Genomic DNA, 24,916 nt, shown 5'->3' with positions numbered 1-24,916 from the left:
GGCCCCCTCCATCATTAAGCCAACAATGGTATGTAGAATCCTGATTCTTCGAGTCTCTGACTTTTCTGTCTCTGACATTTAGACTCAGCTTTATAGGGCTTATGTGAGTAGGTGAGGCCCACCTGGGTAGTCTCTATCTCTTAAGGTCAACTGATTTGTGACCTTAATTACTTCTGCAGAATCCCTTCTTAGCAGTACCTAGATTAGTGTTTGAAGAACTGGGAAAAGGTGTATATATAGCAAAAGCTGGGCATCTTGGGGGCCACTCTATAATTCTGCTTCCCACAAGGCTTTTGACACAAACACTAAAATAGGCCTTCTGTTGACCACAGCATCAAAATGTTTTAATGCACCAGCCATGTAAGAAGTTCCAGCTTTATGGTGAATATTGGCCAGCAGCCGTTTAAAGTATGACGATATTCTACAAATTCGTTGATGTTGTCTCTACCGACTCTTGTTGCTGATTATTGAATTGATGGCTCCTTTTGGCTTCAGGGACTCTTAGCATGTGGACTGGGACCTTGCTGAACCTTGACAAAGTGGTAAATCGCACTTGTATGTCCTTGTTTGATTCTGTGGCTCTTTTGAATGGAATACCCTTCTGATGTGCCCAATAAAATCCTCTTTGATGTGCCAAATACAGACCGTTGAACTTTTAAGGAATTTTAAGCGCAAAAAATTAGTATCTGCCCATACTGATGCAAACACCACTTTATGTTTGCTCCGTATGGTGGGCATTAGATTTATGAAATGCTCCTCATTCTTGGCAATGTCACTTCCCTCCCCTGTATGAGAGTCTAGCTCTCACATTCTGAAGTGAGAATAAGTTGCCTCTTGCTAAGTAGGATAAACCACAGTGAGCACGTGTGAAAGCAGAAATGACTTTGAAAGAGAAAGCCAGTGGGAACAGAGGTCAAGTCAGAAGTGACTAGAAATTTCTTTCTTTTAACACTGTTGAAATGCAGTAGGTTTCAACTAGTCTAAAACCAGCATGTGTTATGGGGACATTTTCCAGCGTGTGTTATTGGGACACTAGTTTCAAAAGATGAATAATAGATGTTAAGTGGAAAAGGGTTCTGTGGTCAAATAGGTTTGCTATTAAACTGTATTAAAATTTCTGAGGGAGAGATATAGTATGTTGTGATTTCCAAACTTAGAGGTTGAACACTCATTTTGGTTTTTCATTTAGGAAATATTTATGAGATTGGAGCTTTAAGGAACACACTTTGGGAAGGACCGTGTTGAACAAATTCTCTGACTTGGAGAACAGGACTATGTGTGTTGGCATCTTTGTGGCGCTCACCCAGAAATGGACACATCTCTACATTTGTGTCACAAGTCCATGTATTTGGGTTGTAAAGATAGCTTTTTTTTTTCCACCTCAAATAAATCTCCCAGCGTGATTATTTCCTGATTCCTTCATAGTCTATTAATACCATTCTCAATCTAGCCTTAGAAGTCGCCTCAGACACTTGTTACAATTTTATATCTAGTGAATGGAGAAGAGAAGGAAATGAATATTTATTGATTATATCCAATGGGAGGGGTGCTTTGTATACTTTATTCTATTTGAACTTCACCACAACCCCGCTGAAGTGAGTGTTATTACTTTCAATCCATAGATGAGGACACCGAAACCCTGAGAGGTTAAGCAGTTTGTCTAAGGTCACACAGCTTAGAAGTAGCAGAGGGCATTTCGATTCGAGGTCCAGAATGGTCTGACTCCAAAGCCCCTCCTGTTCTCTGCCCTTGTTGCTGATCTATTTTAACTTATGCTGTAAATGAGCTTGCTAAAAGCTGGGTGTAGATCAAACGTTTCCAGTCGAGTTGTATTTTCCCACTGACCAGCATTATGATTTCAGTGACGCTTCATCTGCAACCGCCAGTGGTTTGGGGTATTTATTTGAGTTCTCAGTTTCTCCATCCCTTCCCTGTTCTCTATCAAGTGATTAATGAGCTGAAAAACAAGCTTTTCTAATGCACCAGGGAAAACAAATGGGAGCGTATGTTTTCATTTATTTGCATAGCTATAGAAAGCCTACAGCCAGACAGACTAGGGCTCAAATCATTTGACTTTTGGCAAATGACTTCGTTTCTGTGCCTATATCCTCAGTCTGTAAAATGGGAATAACTCGCTCTCAGAGGCTAGACAAGGACTAAGATCGTGAAATGGGACAATTTAAAGCACTCACATAGGGGTGCTTAGAAAAATGTTAACTTCTCTTCTTCCTCAACATCAGGGATTAATATTGGTGATAAAGATGAAAAACAGCAAAAAAAAAAGAAATGGCAGGACACCATTTAAGGGCTCTGAATGTAGTTACGAAGAAAGCAGCACCTGTTTCCCGTTTCTCTTACCAGTTTTGCTACTAGTTCATTTATGGCCAGTTGGTACCAATTCAGGGTATACTTGAAAATTCGAGTAAACATGAACATACATTAATATTAACCAAAGAGCAAATATTTGTGAAACTCCCTTGGCCTTCATGTTTACCTTCACTCTGAGAAGTGTAGTTAGCAGAAGTAACGTCAAACAAGAAGGCTGTTGCCATCATCCAGGGAAAGGGATGTCCCCTGCTTGCCACTCTGGGCCTCTAGCTGATCTCTGTCCTAAACTGAGAAAGATACATCGGTGTTTAAACACAGGTATTTTTACTTAAACATATGTCATTTAGAAACACTCATCTTGATATCCACAGAGCTAGAGAGCACAGCACCTTGCCTGTGCTGAGATCATTTTGCTGAATTAATGAATATTTACAGAAACATGCTAAACTCCATTTCCCTCCATATTTAACTCCCAGAGAGATGAACAGGTTTTGTTTTGTGTCTGGACACAGTTCGGCTCCTGGAAAATATTTTCACAAGGAGCACAGTGGAAGATGAAATAGCCTGACTTTTGCTCAAAATAAAAGCTGTGCCAATATTTGTCACCCAGACTCACCAGCTCTGACCTTCGGCTGTTTGAGACAGACTTTCATGGCTTGGCAGAGAGGGCAGCGGGGCGTCTCACTTCTGCCTGAAATTTTAAGTTGACTGTAGACCTCACCATACACACACACACACACACACACACACACACACACGCACACACGCACACCTCCTCCCCACACACACCCCCATATAGTCTTCCCGTTTAGAATCGTCAGCTGTCCAGTTCACTCATACCTCCTTCTGTAGCATGAATAAAGAGTGCCAAAGCAATCTGGAAAACCCGCCCTTTCCCCCCTGTGAAATGCCCTGTACCCACCGTGTACACCCATTCCACGCTGCCCCTCAAGGCTGCTTCACAGTGGCTCCCAATCACTGACCTGGGCCAGCTTCGCCTCTCACAGACTGGAGCGACAAGGATTTCCAGCCTCACACCCTTTTGCTTTTGAGTCCTCTGCTGGTCACCTTCTGGACCGTATAGATTAACCCCGTCCACAGCAAATTCTGCTTGGGGCCCGGGTGGAGCCGGCCTGACCAGTAAACTGCACAGCCTCGGAAGGAGCACTTTGCAGAAAGCCCACTGAGATGGTGACAGCGGCGCCTCCCCCTCGTCACTCATGCTGGCAGATCGGAACAAACTGTCCTCGGTTTCGTATTTGGGGGAGTAAATGGGTTGGGCTGGGCAGAGCGGGCAGGCTGCCAGTGGAGAAGATGCACTCTCCTTTTTGCCAACAGGGGATTTTACAATAGCGTCTCAAGAAAATCATTGCAAACAAGAGATTGCAGGGATGTGACACAGAGACACACAAGGAGGTTGTTGCTATCGCTGTTAGCTGCTTGGGTTAAGATGATGAGTGTTTTTTTTTTGTTTTTTTTTTTTAACGTGGGGCAGGAATGGGGGGTCCAAGGGAAGAGCAGTAGGATCTGAGCAGCAGAGAAAGCTCTCCAAGGCTCTCGCTAGTAACTTGGTCTCTCAAGCCTGGGGCAGCCTAACTTCTCTCTCAGGGCAAGTGCAGCTGTGTCCACATGCTCTCCTTCCTCTCTCTGCTGGGCGAGAGCAAAAGTCATAACAGAGACGAGAATTCAAACATCCAACACCGGTGCTTTTGCCACATCCCTGGCATTCCCCTATTGAACTCAGCTCTGGTTCCTTTTTTCTTTAAATCATTTATTTTACTATTATTGTTAGCTGTGGTAGATATACATACATACAATTTACCATCCTAACCACTTTTAAGTGTACAGTTCAATGACATTACGTACACTCACATTATTGTGCAACCATCACCAACCACTCATAGACCTCTCTACATTTTGCAAAACTGAAACCCTATACCCAGTAAATACTAACTCTCTTTTCCCTACACCCTCCAGCCCTGGTAACCACCATTCCACTTTCTGCCTCTGTGAGTTTGACATGTTTTGTTGTCACAACTTGGTTGGGGTGCTATGGGCATCTGGTGGGTAGAGGCCAGGGATGCTGTTAAACATCCTGCAGGGCACAGCACAGCCCCCAAAGGCCAAGAATTACCTGGCCAAGACTGAGAAACGCTGGTTTAAGAGATGCAAGGAAGAAGGACGAGGAAGGAAAAGGAATGGACCCTGACCTGGAGGAGGGAGGATGGAGAGAAAGAAACAGCAGTGGTCGCGTGTACTGCAGGGACCCACAGCCGGACGTGCAGCCTGGGAGCTGGGAAATGATGAGCTTTTCCTTCTGCCTCTCCAGTGAGCCCAGTCCCCTTCCCTAATCACGGAGTCCCTTTTTTTCTCTGCTTCAGTATCTTCCTCTGCTCAGAGGAGCTAATGCCAGTCCCCTGTGCCTGACATAGTGACTGAGAGTGACTGCACGGGGTACTACCAGAGGTTGAACATGCTTGACCTCCGGGGCCTGTGACAGCCCCCATGTCACCCACGGTGTGGGTTTGTGGGTTCGACCCTCCTGAGCCTAGCAGAGGGGCGGGAGCTGAGAGAGTGGGGAGAAAGTGTGCCTGTGGTCACGGGGCAGTCTACATATGCATCTTCCCCTAACGCTACTTACCGACTCACACTCCACTCACTCCCTGGGTTTCAAACCATCAATGAACATTCCCAGAACACCCAGATGACACATGGCTTTTGCAGTCTTGTTTTCTGCATTTTAAGGTGTTCTAGGTTAGTGACAGAATGCAGAGGAGAGCCTGCCCCGTCCTCTTGGGTCCCACTTGTAATTTGGTGTATTCCCATACCTGTGCCCATCATAACACCAGGTGACCTAATCGTCTTGGTTGCAAGGGCTCACCTGTCTGGCCTGAGTCAAATTTGCACATGCTCTCCATCAACTCCCTATAAATATTCACTAATGATGAAGTCAGACAAAGCTGTGGAATCCAGCAAAGGATCCTTATTGACACAAACCGCAGTCTTCTCCCCACCTGATGGGACCCTGGGCCTTCCAATAGGAGCAAGGAAGGCGCAGGATCACATGCCAAGAGCTTAGAAGAAATCAGACTGAGCATAAATGAAATCCGGACCTGAGAAGATGTGCCAGATGTTAATTACAGGGGGACATTCACGCCTGGTGACAAATGTGCCGTTCCTCTAGGCCTTGCTGCCCTCATTTCCTCTATCATGGCAATTTCTCTAAGTGCAGTGGGGGCTGGTGAAAAATCTTTATGCCAATAAAATATTTGCAAGCCATTTTTTTTTCTTTTTAATTTGGTAAGCCCACCTGGAAGGCTGGCATACATACTGATGAGCTGGAAAATCAAAATGACCACAGAATTCACCTTCCAACAGGGGAAAGGTAAATACCGAGGATTATTTTCATTAGTCCGTGGATCACATATGAACAGCCTCTGCTGCCGGGGTTTATTGGCCCTCGTGTAGGTCTTTGGGTTCTGGAGAGGGGGAGGGGTGGGCCACCTCAGTTACAGACAAAATAGATGGCGAGCCCAGTGCCAATTAACCTCCCTTTAATTGATAATTAATTTTAAAACCTATTTACTCTCCCTGGAACTGGGACTTTAAAGAGACCACTGTGAAAACAAATAGAGAATAAAGTCATCTCTTAGGAAATGAGGGGGGCCTCTCGAGGACTGAGAAAGAGCAGACCTCTCGGACGAGCCATCTTATTAAAGGATTCTGAATGTTCATGGAGGTGACAGATCAAAGTCATAAGGTGATAACAGCTGCCTTCCAAGTTTGCTGTCTCTTTTCAGCACTGCCCTGCTCCCCCGTAGGCTGACCAACTGTCCCCTTGTGCCTGGAACGGATGCTTTCCCAGGACACCGGATTTTCAGTGCTAAAGGTGGGACAATCTCGTGTCCTCTCTGAGCCCTAAACCCTCTAGATCGATTCTTTCCATTTCCTGCCTCCTTTGGGCTCCAGGCATTTGCCTGTCTCCACTCAACTATCTTTGGCAATGCTCTCCATCCCCCCAGACCCCATCCTTTAGCCTCAGGGCCCTTTAGAGCTTACAGAATGGCAAGGTTGCCACGTTGATGGATGTCCAGAGTGACTTATCAAATGCCTTCCTTTGGTTACTTGTTCAAAAATGGGTTTATTATTATTTTATTTAATTATAAAAACAACTAAAACATCCTTACCAACAAAGAATACCTGGGGTGGGGAAGGGATAAATTAGGAGTTTGGGATTAGCAGATACACATCACTTTATATAAAAGAGATAAACAACTAGGACCAACTGTAGAGCACAGGGAACTTTTGATATATTCAATACCTTGTAATAACCTATAATGGAAAAGACTGAAAAAGAATATGTATATATATTATATATATAAATAATATATATATAACTGAATCATTTTGCTGTACACCTGAAACTGACACAATCTTGTAAATAAACTCTCCTTCAATTTAAAATTAATTAATTTAAAAAAGAATACCAACAAACTCAGAAAATGCAGAAAAATATAAAGAGAATATAAATATACAGGGACTATAAACAGAGCAAAACAGAGGTCGCCTAAATCTCAGCTCTTGGGGAAAACACCATCAGTATCTTTGTGCAGACCCGTTTATTAATCTTTAAAACAAGGAAGTCACAAATCTTCTGGTCATATCCTATTTCATTTGTTCACTCTTTAATGGCCTGGGGAAAATATGACTGTGGTTTCCACTGCACCTCCATCGCGATTATTCTAGGTACTCGGAAGAGACCAATAGGGAGATTCTACTGTTCATAATGTCATCTGTAATGGTATATCGTAACATCATACCAGAACAGATAACAGTAAACAACCACATCATAGTCATGGCAAAATGGTATTTTCTACGGTTGCTAATGGAAAAACGCACTTTGGCTTGTTCAGAATTCAGTCCAAAAAATGTTTGGGGCTGGGGGTGTGGGCGCAGCTAAGAGAATCATTACCTGAATGTGTGAATTTGACTGTGCTCAGGGTGTGACGTGAGATGCCTTGGAGGGCTCGCCTTGGCTAATGTCTAGACCTATTGACCAGCCCAGTTACACCTGCAGGGTTTAAATTGGGAAGCGCGAACTTTTCTCTCCCTGGGGATCTCTGAGTTTCACAGGAGGGTCTGTGAATCAGCACACAGTAAAAGATCTGTGACTCTGAGTATGAAATCCCAATTCCCTCGCGAGATGTGGATGTAATGATATTTACTGGTGTCTGGCAGGGGGATTGGTAAAATACCCACTTGCTCCGTGAGCACAAATGCTCATTATGTACAGCAGCCCCAGTCAGTTTCTACTCCATTAAATAATAGAGTCCTAAGACTCGAAGGAATCCCTAGAGATCACCCTGATTCTGGAAATATTGGACTTACGTAATTTTCACTCATTTTTTTTCACTCACTTTTCCTTCCTTCCTTCCTTCCTTCCTTCCTTCCTTCCTTCCTTCCTTCCTGGCAGCTCTAGTTAAGACTATGGATTCCCAAGCTAGTTTATCCAGGTACAAACTCCACTCTCCATTTACTAGCTGTGTGCCCTTGGGCAAATGACCTAACCTTTTGGTGCTCAATTTTCTCATCCGTAACATAGGGAGAATAATAATACCTACATTATAGGGTTAGTGTGAGGATTCGGTGGGTTAATATGTATGTATAGCGCAGGTTCTATAACAATTCTAGCACAGAGGTGCTCAGTCAATGCTAATTCATTCATTCACCTAAGATCTACTGAGTTATTACAATGGAGCAGGGAGTGTGCTAGGTCTGGGGACCTTGTGTTAATGAGAAAACTGATCTCTGCCCTCATAGTGCACCATCCAGAGGTGGCCAATCAACAATACAAGTAATACAATAAACAATAACATGACAGTAAAAAGTAAACAGGTGAAATAATTACAGACTGGGGTAGATCCTCCAAAGGAATCAACAGTGTGGTCAGATGGAGAATAACGTGGGAGACGTGCTCTTCGGCTACTGCGCGGTCCAGGCAAGCCTTTTTGAAGAGGTGACATTGACCTGCGATCCACGGGTCAAGCATGGGAAGAGCTGAAGGGAAAACTTGCCTGGCAGAGGGAATGGCTGGTGCAGAGTCGGGAGCTGGGAAGGAACTTGCTGTGTCAGAGCCAGCGTGGCTGGAGCAGAGCAGGCGAGAGGATGACGTGTGGGGTCAGACGAGGCTGGAGAGCTGAGTGAGATCCCGTCACGTAGGGGCTCTCCCGGAGGCAAGTGGTGCGATTTGATTTCAGCCTTTAAAAAGCTCATGTTGACTGTCACCTGGAGAACAGACTGAACAGGGTCTACCAGGCAGTTCTTAGGGTAAACAACGGAATCCACTCTGGTTTAAGCAGGAAAGAGATTTATTTTTTCAAGGATATGAGGTCACTCTCAAAGTTATTAGAGAGGACCAGACTTGAAACTAAGCTTCCGAGAGCAGCCCCCAAAATGATGCCTGCAAAGGGGCCTGATGCTTAAATCCCCGTGCAGCTGACACTGAGCACCACAGGCCCCGAGCACAGCTTTCCTTACCGCTGCTGCCCCAGCACCAGGGTCCCAGCGCGACTGGCAGCCTCTGGGCCACCGCTGCTGCTGCTCTGGCCACAGGTAGTCAGGGGCCTCTGCCACCTACATCAACAAACACGGACCTTCAGTACTCACTGTGTGAGGAGCGGCCGATGCGTGGGTTCTGGGTCACAGGCCCACAAGGGGGCCTGGGGATTTGCGTTCTGATTTCTAAAACATTGAGGAGGTGGGACCCACATGAGGGGAATTCTTTATTTCAAGAGGGCAGCCAAGAATACGTCCTATTGCAAGAACACGACAGCACCCCACATCGACAGGGGAAGGATACTCAGAGCCGGTTGGAAAGCAGTTACAGTCACATGGGCAAGAGCCAAAGGAGTTGGGACGAGTGGAGCTCGGTGCCTGGAGCTAGAGAATGAGCAGCAGGTGGGCCTGAGAAGTGATTTGGAGGTCACAGTTGTAGGACTTATTAAGGGCTTGGATGTGGGGGAAGAGGGAGGGAAAAATCAAGGATGAATGCTGAGGAGCCGGCTTCTAGTCTATAGATATTTTGACCTTATTTTTCTAAGCAAAAATAAAGGCACCTTACCCAGCAACAGGATGGGGTTTTGAAATTAAACAATTCCTGGGAAACTGAGGACATTATCGGATCTACCTGTTCCTTAGTAGCAGATCAGTTATCCAGAATATTCTTCTGCATCTACTTTCCTTGTATGTCTCAATCATCCCCAGATGCCTTGTGAATGAGTAGCTGGAAGGAACGGATAACCTGGGTCATCGTGTTAGCTCCTGAACTCCCCCCCGCCCCGCCCCTTGCATCCTCTCCTCTAAAAGGGCTTTCAGGTGATGAAATGGACTGTTTTGAGTTTCAGCTCTTCTGTGACAGAAGCGCTGACATGCTGTGAAACGGCTAAGAGGCAGGCTGAAGGAGGTGGCAGGAGAGGCCCCGTCCTTCCTGCAGGAAGCTGGACTCACGGGCTCACCCAGCCTGTGGTCCGTGGTCCGTGTCAGGTCCTTTGTATGTAGCCCTTCATAGGGACAGTGTGTGGATTTCGTGAGGGAGATGAAAAGCTATCAGCTTGAGGGCTCCTGGGTCTGCCTTTGGCTCATATAGAAACAGTCCGAAGAGTAACTGAGTCCTACACGCCACAGGTAAACAAAATCTGCTTTGCTGAATTGGAGTTTTGAGTCAGTCATGGGTGAGAAAACAAGTTCGATGCAGAGAGGGATCAGAAACCCCCTAGACTCTAGTGAGTCTAGACTTGTGTCTTGATGATTTCTTCTCCCAGGATGTCTGCAGTGTTAAAAAAAGACCAAAGGAACAGTCAGTGTTATCCCGGAGTCCTGGGGCTCCAGCGTTGTTCTAGAAATATCTTTCTTACCATCCATTAATTCACACCGTGGAGGTGGGTATCTCCTCCCCTCCCCGCTCACCATTAGGGTCGGGCTTGCTTTGGGGCTGGCTTTTCACTAATCTCACGGCTTTATCATGTCACCTTGGCTGGGCTCGCCTGCATTTCCCAGAATCCCCATCGCTGTATGTTTCCGATGATTCACTCAATCATGCCTATGTGATGAAATCCCAAATCTCTGCACAAAAAAGCCTGGCAGAGCGTCCTGGTTGGTGAACACACAGCTGTGCCAGGATTCACGCTGTTGATGGGACACACTGATTGATGCCCTGATTCTCGGGGAGAGGGCAGGGAGGCCCCATGTTCGGGGCCCTCCCAAACCCCAGCCTGTGTGTCTCTCCCTTTGGCTGGTCCTGATCTGTGTCCTCTACAACAAAACCGTAATCATAAGTATTGCACTTTCCTGAGTTCTGTAAGTTGTTTCAGGGAATAATCAAACCAAAGCGGGTCGCGAGAACCCCCTTGGTTTTGTGGACAGACATGCAGGTGGCCTGGGGACCCCACTTGTGGCTGGTGTCTGAAGTAAGGGCCGGTGTGTCCAGTGGCCCAGGCTTTCCGATTGGCCTCTGAGTGAAACACATGCCTCGTCTGCTAGTGCTCCCCGACTCCTCTACCCAGGGTGTTCTTTGCTGGCCCCCCAAACCCTCTGATCTACTCTTTTATCACACACCCACCATTTTCCAGTTCCCTGGGTGTCAGACAAGGAATGATGCCATTCAGGGCTACAAACACTAAAAGGGTGAGTATTGCAGTGGCTGCAAACAAAGGACAAGCCCCTGGCAGATCTGGGCAGGCTGGAAGAAATGCAGCATTTAGCGGCTTCAGAAGCTGGGGAGAGACTTCTATGACTAGAGACTGGGTGAGGTCTTAGCAAGAACATTTCCTTCCTGAGAATTTTTCTGATAATTGCTGCTCAAACCACACAACCCTGGGATTGTGTGCAGTTTTCCTCCTTGTTTGATTTCCCATTGCTTTTAAAGGTCTTTCTTCAGTAGACTGTCAGAGCCATAATAGCAGCTACCATTTGGCACTTACCATACATTATCCACCACTCTCTGTCAGGCATTTGCCATACATTATCCCTAAAGCTTGCCGTCCACAAGTTTGGATTATTAGCTCCACTTTGCAGATGGGAAAACTGAGGCTTATATTATAAAGCCACATGCTTTGGGCACAGGGCTATACAAACAAGTATAAATGGCAGAGCTGGGATTTGAACCCAGATCTCTCTGGCTCTAAAGTCCATGCTTTGCCCTCACCTCCATCTAAGCTCTTTTAGTCTAGGGAGACACCTCTGCGTCTCTGGCACACAGCACCAGGTCTGGCAGGAGTCACTTCACCTTGTATTTGCTGAATTCTCCTGCCCTACCATCCCCACCTCCTTAGAGGCCCCTTTCTTACTGGGCACAGGGAGGTGGGGGAGGTGGGGGGAGAAGGGCTTCCCTGGCCTGCCTCCACTTTGAGCGGATCGTTGGGTATTTTTAGCAGCCTGGGAGGACTCCTAGTCAAAGGGACTCAGGTTTTCAACTTGCCTTGTCAGCCCTGCCTCCTGAGTCCCCCCGCAAAATGTTTACGGTCAACTCGGAGCAGCTTTGCTGACACAGCCGGGAACGTTTATAACTGATTTCTTGCCCATCTCTATCCTGCAACAGAAGGTTTTTCAATCGAGTAGGTTTGTCTCACGCACGACATTAGTTTTAAAATAGCTCTAGCCCAGCTCTGAGGATGGCACGAGGCCCCGCACGGGGATTTGTACTCGAAGTCATGGAAATACATTTACTTTGCTTTCCTCTTTCTCCCTCTTTGAGGAATTTTAATCCATCACGCAAGAATATTTCTCACACGTCAGGAAGAAGACTTGCTCTGCAGTGAAGACAAAGGGCTGTGTATTGTGTTTGTAGTGAGAGGAGAGTTCCGTTTGGGCTCACCCTTGGGCTTCTCAGGATTAGATAATGAGGGACTTCCTTAGCACTTGACCCCAGGAGTGCGGGCTGGAAACAAGCCGCGAGCTGCAGCAAAGGTGATCTTTCTGCAATTCCAGTTCTGGACCCAGCATTGGCAGAGAGGCGTGGCCTTGCCAGTTTCGGTGTAACGGGAATGATGAAGCATGCTCAGGTGTGACCGAGCCCTGCAGACAGCATGAAATCACAGCCTGAGCCTGTTCATGGGCAGAACAGCTGACCTGCAGAGATCAACGCATAACCTCATGCGTCATCATTTTGTACCCACGTAGGTTCGTCTTCAGGATGACGTCCTAGAAGTGGGGCTGCTGAGCGGCAGAATGTCGTTAGTTTCCTATGGCTGCTCAGCAACAAACGAGTGACTCAGGACAACACAGAACATATTCTTTCGCGGTTCTGGAGGTCAGAAGTCCAAAATCAATTTCATCTTTTTTGGGTGAAAATCAAGGTGTTGGCAGGTCAGATTCCTTCTGCAGGCTCCAGAAGAATCATTTCTTTGCCTTTTCCAGCTTCCGGTGGCCACCTGTCTTCCTTGGCTTGTGGCCTCTTCCTCCATTTTCAAAGGACACTAATCTCTTCTCTGTCAGCACATCGCCACCTCCTCCTCTCTCATCTCCTGCCCCCCTCTTATGAGGACCCCTGTAAGTACATCAGACCCACCTGGATAAGGTAGAATAACTTCCCTATCTCAGAATTCTTAACTTAATCTTAAATCCTTTTTGCCATGTAAGGTAACACACGTTCCGGGGATTAGGATGTGGACACTAACATTCAGCCTCAAAGGGTCTGTCCTTTTATACTCTTGACAAATTGTAAATTGCTCTCCATAGAGGTGGTAACAATTTACCTCCTCACCAGCACTATAAAGGCAAAACTCTTCCCTATATCTTACCAACACAGCTTTCTCAAGCTGATCTTTGCAAATTTGATGATAAAAAGTCTTACCCATTATGTTTTTTTTTAAATTAAATTAATTTATTTACTTGGCTGCGTTGAGTCCATTGCTGCACACGGTCTTTCTCTAGTTGCGGCAAGCAGGGGCTGCTCTTCATTGTGGTGTGCAGGCTTCTCGTTGCGGTGGCTTCTCTTTTGGGGCGGCACGGGCTCTAGGCGTGCAGGCTTCAGTAGTTGCAGCACGTAGGCTCAGTAGTTGTGGTGCACAGGCTTCAGTAGTTGTGGCACATGGGCTTAGTTGCTCCTCCACATGTGGAATCTTCCCAGACCAGGGCTCGAACCCATGTTCCCTGCATTGGCAGGCAGATTCTTAACCACTGCACCTCCACGGACGTCCCCCACTGTGGTTTTAATTAGCATGTATCTTATGAGTGAGATAGAGAGTATGTTTATATGTTGAAGAGCCATTGTATTTCACCTTTGGTCCTCTGTCTTGTCATAGCTTTTACCAATCTTCCTTTGGGTTATTGGCCTTTTGGGCCTTTGAGTTGAATTGCAAATGGCATTTTTATTATTAACCCCTTTTTACAGATGAGGAGGTTGAAGCATAGAAAGCTTAAACAGCTTACTCAAGGCCACAGGATGGTAAATGGCAGGGTGGAGATTGAAATCATCCTTGATTTTGAACTTCATCTATGTTGCAGTCATATCAGCTGACAGCTAAGTGTAGACTTTCTCTGTCAAAGCACACATTAGGGATAACAAATAAACCTCTTATGCTGGGTGGTGCTTTTGCAGTTTTCAAAGAGCTTTTATTTTTATTGCTTCATTTTTACCTTCCTAGGTATTATCATCCCATTTTACAGATGAGGAAACTGAGTCTCAGAGATACTTAGGAGCCTGGCCTCGGCCATATGACTGATGAGTGTAAACCTAAGTTCAGAACCTGCTCTTAGCCCAGCGACTTTGTGCTATGCCATCAGCCATTTGTGGTTTAAGGCTTTCATATACCACCTTCAAATTTTGTTACCCCATGTCCAACTATATAATCACTTATTTATTATCATTTTAAAATTGAGTCAAAAAAATAAAATAAAATAAAATGAAATAAAATTGACTTGTTTTCTAAAAACTTATCCCCATTCTAATCAGTAACAGTCTGATGTACCCTATTTGTTCCTAATTCCACATATCTAAGAATTTCTGTGTCCTACCTAAAACCCTCTCTTTCTTTCCCATAAGTGGTCAAAATACTGCACATTTTGGAAACACTGCATTACATTTGTAAGACCTCATGGAAAATGACAGGCTCTTATCACCATTGCCCTTTATTAAGCACTTATTAAATGCCAGATGCTTCATTTAAGCCCTACAGCAACCCTAAGAGACCGGGTTTTCCCAGTTCATGGAAGGCTCAGAGAGGTTAGTTGACTTACCTAAGGTCACAGAGCCAGCAAGTGGGAGAGCTGGGATTTGAGCCCAGGTTTCTCTGACTCAGAAGTCCATGCACTTACCCCAGACCTGCACTGCCCAGGGTCCCCCCAGCCTGGGTGCTAGTTTGCTGATTTCAGAGTCCATCCCCAGTTGGTGATCACTGGCTAGGACTGCTATCATCTCTGTAAACTGTTTCACTACACACAGTTAGGATTTCTGAGGTAGCCCACCAAATGATTAAAGGGCCTTACTGGTCCGCCCTCAATTGTCTTATGGGCACAACACCTCCACGAGGTGGGCAAAAACAATGAACCCATTTACAAATGAGTAAAGTTGGGGAGGTTACATGATTCCCTGAAGTCACCCAGTAAGTGAGCTGCAGAGCCAAGAATAATAAATAATATTATTTCAGGAGACTCAAACTCAGTGAACCTAAGAGCTTCCCAGGGCCCTGTGGTACTCAGGTCATCAGAAGGTGTTTCCCGGCCCTGACCCTTCAGCAGCAACACTTCCTCACCGCTGCAGAGGTTGGAGTGCAGCGCTCACGTCTGGGAATTATTCAGACTGTCCGTGCGAGCTCAGACCACCCAGAGCATTTTCTCACCGTTATTCCTTTCAGATCATAGCTTGAGTATGTTTTCCATCAAGAGAATGGCACTACCTATTTTGTAGTGGTGAAAATAATACAGATTTTACCTAGAGGAACACTCCCAGGGTTACTGTGAAGATGAATGGATTAGTATGCCCCAAGCACTTTTGAATCCTAGACAAGCTGAAGTGGAGGGCAATTCTATTGTTCATCCTAACAATAGTACAGGCAGACCCCCGGAGACACTGCGGGTTGGGTTCCAGACCACCGCAATACAGCGAATCACACGAATTTTTGGTTCCCCAGTGCACATAAAAGTTACGTTTACACTCTACTGTAGTCTCAGTGTATACAAGCATTGTCTTAAAACAATGTACACACCTCCAGTTAAAAATCCTTTATTGCTCCAAAATGCTAGCCTTCATCAAAGGTCACTGATCACAGATCACCGCAACAAATGTAATAATAACCAAAAAAGTTTGAAATATTTCGAGAATTACCAAAATGTGACCCAGAGACAGGAAGTGAACAAATGCTGTTGGAGAAATGGTGCTGATAGACTCGCGTGACACAGGGTTGCCACAGACCTTCCATTTGTAAAAACTGCAGTATCTGGGAAGCATAATCAAACGAGGTATGCCTGTAATTGATTGGCAGGGGCAAGAGGGGTAACGTTCCTTGATAGCCTTTTGATTTTGCTGTGAAAAACTGGTTGAACAAAAGGTTGTTATCCCCGTGGGTATAAAGATAATTCACACCTTCTGATCTCTACTTTAGCCATTTCCCTGGTATTCTCTCAGCTACATGTTTTCAGATTCTGGTGGCCAGTGTAACTGACACAGCAGTGTAAACTCCTTTGGACTTACTTCTAAACTGCAAACTATCAGAAGGATGCTGTACATCTGAGACACAGCTGGTTTGGTGTTCAGACTTGGGGAGTTAAAACCTTATGCACAATATGTGGAATCTAGAAAAATGGTACAGATGAACCTATTTGCAGGGCAGGAATAGAGACGCAGATATAGAGAACAGACGTGTGGTCATGGGGTGGGGGGAAGAGCAGGGTGGGACGAGTTGGAAGATTAGGATTGACATATATACACTACTGTGTGAAAATAAAATAGATAAAATAGATAGCTAGTGGGAACCTGCCGTACAGCAGAGGAGCTCAGCTTGGTGCTCTGTGATGACCTAGATGGGTAAGATTGGGGGGGGTGGGGGTTGCGGGAGGAGGTCCAAGAGGGAGGGGATATAGGTACACATATAGCTGATTCACTTTGTTGTACAGCAGAAACTAACACAACATTGTAAAGCAACTGTACTCTAATTTTAAAAAAAACTTACGCACACAGATGTTTATAGCAGCTTCATTCATAATCGCCAAAACTTGGAAGCATCCAAGATGCCCTTCAGTAGGTGGATGGATAAATAAAATGTGGTCCATCCAGACAGTGGACTGTCATTAGCACTAAAAAGAAATGAGCGGACTTCCTAGGTGGCACAGTGGTAAGGAATCTGCCTGCCAATTCAAGGGACACGGGTTCGAGCCCTGCTCTGGGAAGATTCCACATGCCACGGAGCAACTAAGCCCGTGTGCCGCAACTATTGAGCCTGCGCTCTAGAGCCTGTGAGCCACAACTACTGAGCTCACATGCCGCAACTACTGAAGCCCACATGCCTAGGGCCCGTGCTCCACAACAAGAGAAGCCACTACAATGAGGAGCTTGCGCACACAATGAAGAGCAGCCCCCACTCACAGCAACTAGAGAAAGCCCGTGTGCAGCAACGAAGACCCAAAGCAGCCAATAAATAAATAAAATAAATAAATTAATTAATTAAAAAAAAAAAAAAAAGAAATGAGCTACCAAGCCATGAAAAGGCATGGAGGAAAATTAAAAATGCGTATTAGTAAGTGAAAGAAGCCAATCTGAAAAGGCTACATGCTATATGATCCCAACTATATGACACTGGAAAAGGCAAAGCTGCGGAGACAGTAAAGAGAGAGTGGTTGCCAGCGGTTGGGCAGGAGGAGGGAAGAACAGGCCGAGTGCAAGGGATTTCTAGGGCAGTGATGCTGTTCTGTTTGATACATGTATGGCAGACACATGTTATTATACATTTGTGAGCACCCACAGAACGTACAGGACGAAGGCTGAACCTGAATGTAAACGATAACTTTGGGTGATGATGATGTGTCAGTGTAGGTTCATCGATTGTAACGAAGGTCCCACTCGGCTGGGGGATACTGAGAATGAGGGAGGCCACGCACCTGTGGGGGCAGAGCGTGTATGGGAACTCTCTGTACCTTCTGCTCAGCATTGTTGTGAACCTGAAGCTGTTCTAAAAGTTAAAATCTATTTAAAACACACACACACACAATTTAGAGTATGTCTCCTGGAGATGCCCGATTTATAGATGGGAAAACTGAAAGTAGACTTGGTCACGCAGCAGGCATCTGACTCCAGAGCTGCTGACCTTGAGGTCACTGTTCTTTCCACCACCCCTACCTGCCAAGGAAAATGTCAGCATCAACCCATCTGTGACCTGGTCGCCCACACCCAGAACGGAAGTTGCGAACACTGACGTCTGTGGCCCTGACAAGCCGCCCTCCCCAGAACCTCTTCCTCAAGCATTCTTGCTGCTGAAGCAGGACCGTGGCCATTACATCTTAACGGCAGTGGTGCCTGTTGGCCCGGACCATAGTTGGAATCCTGTGCGCCCAATGACAGGGCATTAGGGGGTGTTTATGTCGTGCCTTGAGCAAAGGAAGGCATTACTCACCCCAGCATTTGCTCCCAAGGAGTCTGAAAAGCTCACTTATTCCGCAGAGCACGATGGAAAAATGCATCCCTGAGCTAAAGGTCATCCTTTAGTGATTTTGAATGTGGGGAACAGGGAATCCTGACCCTTTCTTTTCATTTGCCCCAACAGTTGCTTGAAATTCTTCTATCTTCACTTGAATTCTATAAATATAAATACTTCCAGTTTTTTTTTTTAAAGTATATACATAACTAACTTCTCTGTGTGTGTGTGTTTAGTAAAAAGCTTTATACCAGGAAAATAGTTTGCCTTGTATATCTCTGAATGGATGGAGTTTCAATTCATAAAGTCGGATTAAAATGGGGAAGCCAGATTCCCACTCGCACGGTAAACTTCCAGGAGTTTACTCTGCTCCTGGAAGCCCCAGGAGGAGGTCTGGCCCCTTAGCCATTTCCTCTGACCAGCAGCTGATGCCTTTGATATCCCTTCTTGTGTCCTGTCCAAAATAAATGATGGGAGTGATGCAGCCTCCAGCAGCATGGAGAGACCGTCTGCTGGTACCATCTGATTCCTCAGCAGGCAGAGCTGCACAGCCCTGGGACGCGGTGGCCACCAAGGCGGATTTGTAGGCTGCGGGTGGGGGGACACCACCTTGCCCTTCACACAGAAAAACCACCTAGGAAGGGGCAGCGCTTTGCATAGTCTCAGGTTCTAGGCGCTGGAACACGTGCCAAGAACTCGCCGGGACCTCTGATCCTATGGGGAGCTGCCTCCTGTGTGATGGATTGCCACCAAGTTGCTGTGTGACCTTGGGCGAGGCACTTCCTTTCTCTGAGAATAACTTTCCTCGTGTGTGAATGAGAAGAGGATCATCCTAATGAGTGTTCATGCGTATATCCTAGGCATTCTCGTATACCCCCCTCCCAAAGGGCCTCTGTGACTGGCATCATCATCCTCATTTCGCAGGCAAGGGATTGTGACTGAGAGAGGTTTGCCCACAGTCACAGAGCTGGTAACTGACACAGCCAGAATCTGGGCTCAATCTGTCTGACTCCGGAGCCCACACCATTAACCTCCCACGATACGATATCTGACACCCTCCGCACGGTCTCCGCGAATCCTCAGGGCCACCACAGGAGGCCGATGCTATCATTACCCACGTTTTATAGACGAGCAGAGGTCTCATAACATCTTTTCCACCTGTGAAAAATCTATTATTTTTAAGTTCAGGAGGACGGTGACAGAAACATGAGATTAGGAGGGTCAGCGCTCAGACTTCCTGTTGGCGGAGGAGAAGGGACGGAGGGTGTAGAGTGAAGGGTAAAGGAGAGAGGAGAGAATGTGGCTTCCCTGCCAGGTCTGCAGAGCCCTTTCCAAGGGACCTCCCAGCGCTCCCAAATCATCGATCGCAACCACCCTGGGAGGTAGGTGCTATCACCGTCCACTTTTTACGAAGGAGGATGGGGAAAGAGAAAGGTTACAGAGCTCTCAAGTGGAGCATGGGGCTTGAGCCCAGGCCCCTCTGATTCCAAAAACCTAACCCTTGAGCCCTTTGCCATTGACCCTGCCTCCTGACACTGACCTCTGACCCTCCGCTCTGGCCACCTGAGCCCTCCTGATTCTATAAACGCCCCATATACTTTCCGACACAGTTTCCTCTGTCCAGAACTCCCCTTCTCCCTTTTGTCTGTTGGCCAGATTCCTTCACAGTTTTCTGATCAGAGCCAGCTCTTCTCAAGTCTTTCCTGAGAGCCCTGGCAGATGTCACACCTCTCCATCTGTGTCCCCTGAGGTCTGCTATGGAAATGAGAGTGTCGGATGATGCCAGTGGCTGTAATAATAATCATTGCTATCGTAAAAACTGCAGCCTGTCTTGAGTCCTTACTGTGTGCCAGGCCCAGTGGTCAGCATTCACACATACCTCATTTAATGCGTTCCCACCATCGCTGTCTTACTGAAGAGGAAACTGGGGCTCAAAGAAGTTGAGTGCCTTTCCTTGGCTAGTACACGCCTGCACCTGTGCTGTTGTCAGCAGTAGGAGACGTGATGATGGAAAAGAGATTGGAAGGTTGCAAGGAAGGCACCACAATCCAAGGAATGCGGGTGGCCTCCAGAAGTGGAAAAGGCAAGGAAACCCATCTCCCCTGAAGCCTCCAGAAGAAACCAGCCCCGCTGACACCTTGGTTTCAGACTTCAGGCATCCAGAACATAAATGTGTGTTGCCATTAGCCACTAGGTTTGTGGCCACATGTTAGAGCAGCAAGGGGGACCTCATACAGGCAGAAATGCTTTTCAGGAGAGAAGCTGACATTCTGTGGTCGGCGCCTCAGCCAGGGCCCGACTTACAGAAAAACATGCTTGTTCAATGAAGATGTGCAGGTTGGGTGTTATCCATGAGCAGGACTGTCAAAAGATTTCAGCCCCCTCCCCTCCCCCAGTCTGGGATGTTGGCTTTTAAACCCGGATCTCTGGAGCTCAGCCTGGCCTTTCTGCCCACGATTCCAGGAGAACAAGCACATCACCCCCTGCCCCTCTACACGTCCTGTTCGAATGAATGGTTCTTTTCTATCTGTATAAAGGATTATTGTTCTAATTATTTGTGCATCTCTATGGAAACATTCCTTAAAAATACTATATGTCAACTTGAATTTTCCACCAGCAACATCTTTGGAACATCTGTCTGTGACCATGGACTTGGTTCACAATGAGGGAGGAGGTACTTCCTTTTGTCCAGGCACCAGTGATAGAAAAAGCAATGGAAAAGCCTCTGGGCGTCAGGAAGCCTGAGCTCCTTCCTGATCTTAACTTTCTCTGTGACCTTGGACAAGTCAGTTCACCCCACATCCGTGTACTTCAGCTTTACTTCCTTACTTGTAAACTGTGTTGAACTGAATAATCGAGAATACTCTTTTCTGCTCTAAGATTATATGCTTCTATATCCTCTCCCAGTCAGAAACAATGCTGTTCTACCTACCAGCCAGCCTTGTTGTCCAGCACTGTCCCTTTGCACTCTGCATCCAGGGATTACAAAACTATTTTCATTTGTCTGAATGTAGAGTAATAATAATAATAGTAATAATAATACCAATATCTGCTTCCCATTTGATGCGACTCTGCTAAGCACTTTATATACATTATCTCATTTAATCAACACTGCCCCAGGGGTAGGTATTTTTATCCCTGTTTTACATATGAGTAAAATTAGGCTCAGAGAAGTTAAGTAACTTTCCCAGGGTCACACAGTTAGTACGTGACAGAGCTGGCATTTAAATGAGCTATGTGTTTTCAGAGCCAGCAGCACTCTTAACCATGAGTTCATAGACCACGAGGAACGTGGTTAGGGCCCAGTCAGCATTTGCAGAATGTTTGAATGAATGAACCTGAAATCATCCCAAGAAGCAAAACAGTTGTCACATTTCCCTGCTACGGGTGAAGGTACTTCTCAGAGCGGCCAACCCCCCATCAAGCTTCCCGAGGGCGCATGTCGGAGCTTCCTGGTTGGTTTACGGCATGCCGTGCCTTGGAGGTCAGAGCTGTGGGAAAATGACAAGGTCTGAAGCACAGGTTTGGAGTGTCCCTTTGAAAGCAGAAACCCCAGGGGGAGAGTGTCCCAAAAGAATGCATTTTATTGCTTTTGCCTGAACTATCCCCATTTACAGCACGGACTTCTCAGGCTCGTTTAGAACTTGTATTCTTAAGCACGGTATTGGGTTAGTTATACAGAGAGACGACTTTATTCTGGAATAGACCCGGAAAGAGTTTCAAGCCAGACCTTGGCTCCCTGCCTTTCAGCCCAGCTGCTCCTGTCGGCAGCCCTACCTGGTTTCTGAGTGAGAAGTCCAGGCAGGAATTCTTGGATGCTGTAGTGAAGAATGAGCACCTCCTTCCCTTACTCATTTCCCCTTCTGTGGCTAGTGAGGAAGCAAAGAGAAACCGTGAGCATTTCCCACCTCTACATCCCCAAAACTCTTTTTCACCCAAGACCTTTGCTTAGAAGGTCTAATTCTGTTTAACAAAAGACCAATCCCAGGTTCCTTCTAGAGCTGCCATGGTTAGTGGTCTGGCTTGTTTCCAGAAGGACACAGAGAAATGCCTCTGCAGAGGCGCTATGCTAGCCTCTTAGAATAGTTTCATCCTTTTGACCTTTTTTGAGAGCTTGCTGTGTATATGCTAATCACTTAGAGCAGCAGTTCTCAACGGGGGTGGCTTTGCCCCCAGGGGACAGTGGGCAATGTCTGGAGACATTTTTGGTGGTCATAACTGGGTGTGTGTGTGTGGGGTGGGGGTGCTACTGTCTTCTGGTGGGGAGGGGCTGCTCAGCACCCTGCAACACACAGGACAGCCCCCCACCAGAGAATCACCTGGCCCCAAGTGTCGCCAGTGTCGAGGCTAAGGACTCCTAGCTCAGAGAAGACAGTGTGTGTTCTTCAAGGTAGGGGTCAGGGAAGGCCTCTGGAGAGGAACATTTGAGCAGAGACCCAGGGGAGTAAAGGACATCTGTGAGCAGATGTGGGGCTCACTTCCTGGTGAGACCGGGGGTTTCAGTATAAGTGCAAGGGGGCCTGGGGGTCCCCAGCAGGATGGCGAGATGCTCTCCCTTACCCTGTGTTGGTGGGATTTGGAGGTGCTTAGTAGGAAACATGGTTTAGGTCCTTAGGAATTTGCAGTATCATCGGAATACAAATACAAGCACACATTATATTTAAGAGTCTGGAGACCGGTATTGGCAGTAAGTCTATAGATGCCTACAGCCATTTCCATACAGTTTTGGGGATTCCATTCAGTCTTTGGGCACCTCTTAGCCACTTATTCAATAAATACTAATTAGCACCTATCAAATACTAAGACCAGGGTAGGCACTGAGGCTTCGAAAATGCACCACAGGCAAGAAGGAAGAGAAAACCCAAGTTCTGGAGTCCCATAGTTTGCTTCCTGCCACTCACCGGCTGTGTGACGTTGGACAGGACATTTCTTCACTTCTCTGAGCTATAGGTACATCGTCTGAACACTGGAGGGGAATGATAATGGCGTAGACCTTCCAGTGTTTGTTGGGAGTGGATAAGTCACTTAGCACCACGCCTAGCAAATAGGAAGCTCCCAATTAATGGCACCAGTGATGAGATGCTATGCCTGTGGCCTGGGAACCCACAGCCAGAGCAGAGGGAACCAGAGAGAACAGTATACTGTCACCGTTTTATTGTTACATCACATTTAATCTCATCTCTACTGCAGTGGATGTCCAAGATACACCATTAAATGAAAACAAGGATATTACAAGAAAGGAGTTTTACGTATTACACGTGACTGTGTAGTAGAGTAGGTTATGAGTAACGTACATAAATATGCATATATTAGAGGATGATCTGGAAGGTTACTGACCCAGCTGTTCCCTGGAGCTAGTTGCCTCTACAGAGTGGGATCAGGGCTTGAAGATAACTTTCCTTTTGTGGCAGAGACAGTCATGCTCGCTGCATAGTCCTTGTGTTAACATTCGTTTCCTCATCTCCAAGTTGTTTGCTAGGGCCTGAGTGACTTATCTGGCCATCGGGGTGAGTGTGTCTGTGTGTCCCTTCTGAGTGGAGGTATTTAGAAGCAGGTGGGATTTTTCGACTCTCTCATTCTCCCCTTTGCTGCAGTGACTCTGACGCCACGTGCTGAGGTTGGGGGAGTCCCCATTGTCTTGAATCAGACTTTGTATAATTGAGAAATGGACTCGTTAGGAGTGGCTGAGGTTTTGGGGCTGACTCATTACTGCAGCACAGCATAACTGGTTCACACAGACTCATTCACACCGGAAATGGCCTCTACTTCTGTGCAGTTGGGCTTTTCCACATTAAGCATGCATTTTAAAAGTTAAAATTAAACTTTTCTCTGAAAAGGCTACATACTGTGTGATTCCAACTATACGACATTCTGGAAAAGGGAAAACTATGGAGAAAGTAAAAAGATGAGTGGTTGCCTGCTGTTGGGTTGAAGGAGGGGTGAATAGGTGGAGGACAGAGGACTTTTCAGGGCAGTGAAACTAGTCTGTGTGGTCCTGTGATGGTGGATACATGTCATTGTACATTTGTCCAAACCCACAGAGGGTATGACACCAAGGGGGAAGCCTAATGTCAACTATGGACTTGGGTGATGATGGTAAGTCAGTGTAGGTTCATCGACTGTAACAGATGTCCCACGTCGATGGGGGATATGGACAGTGGAGGAGGCTTGTGTTCTGGGGAGCAGGGTATACAGGCACTCTCTGTACTTTCCATTCAGTTTCGCTGTGAACCCCAAACTGCTCTAAAATGAAGTCTATGTTTTAAAAAGGTAAACTTCAGCTGTGTATGGACCATTCCTGTGACTTTAGAAACGTACAAATTCCTGAAAACACCGATTATTATTAGACTCAGGAATTAACCAGTCATGGAAAGTCTAGGTGTTTGGTGCCAGTGTCAGTGGTGATCTACATACTTGGGTTAAAGGCCAGTCGTGTGTGTGTGTGTGTGTGTGTGTGTGTGTGTGTGTGTTGGGGGGGTGCTTCCAATAGTCTCGGGACTCTAGGGCTTAGGAAGGAAAAGAGGAAGATGTTCAGGAGGAAAACGCTGAAAACATGGAGGCTGTGAAATGGAAGGCAAGTTTCTTTTTGTGAGGCTGAGTCTAGGGAGCTACAAGCTGCCTCTTTTCCTTTTCGTATCTTTATTCGGAATGAGACCAACAGCCCAGCCAATATCTATAAATAAACAGCCCATGAGGATTTGTCCCTCCTGGTTGCAATTGTCCAAACAAAGGAAAGTAGCCCGTTCCCGGACTCGAGCTCCCCCCCACTCCGCCTCCAATGGCCACACTGAATCCTTGGCAGCACTTGAGTCCCCAGAAAGAGATTTTAGTGGTTGCTGTGCAAGAATCCTCAAAGGCATTTCAGCTCCAGTCCCCGGCCACAATGTAAGGATGGAGTCAGCCAAACATTTGTGAGGCTAAGTGGGAGGAGAAAGAGCAGAAGGAGGAAGGCATTTCTCAGTGCC

This window comes from Hippopotamus amphibius, chromosome 8, assembly GCF_030028045.1.
Source record: "Hippopotamus amphibius kiboko isolate mHipAmp2 chromosome 8, mHipAmp2.hap2, whole genome shotgun sequence".
NCBI classification, from domain to species: Eukaryota; Metazoa; Chordata; class Mammalia; order Artiodactyla; family Hippopotamidae; genus Hippopotamus; species Hippopotamus amphibius.
Note: the sequence above shows the minus strand (reverse complement) of the source record.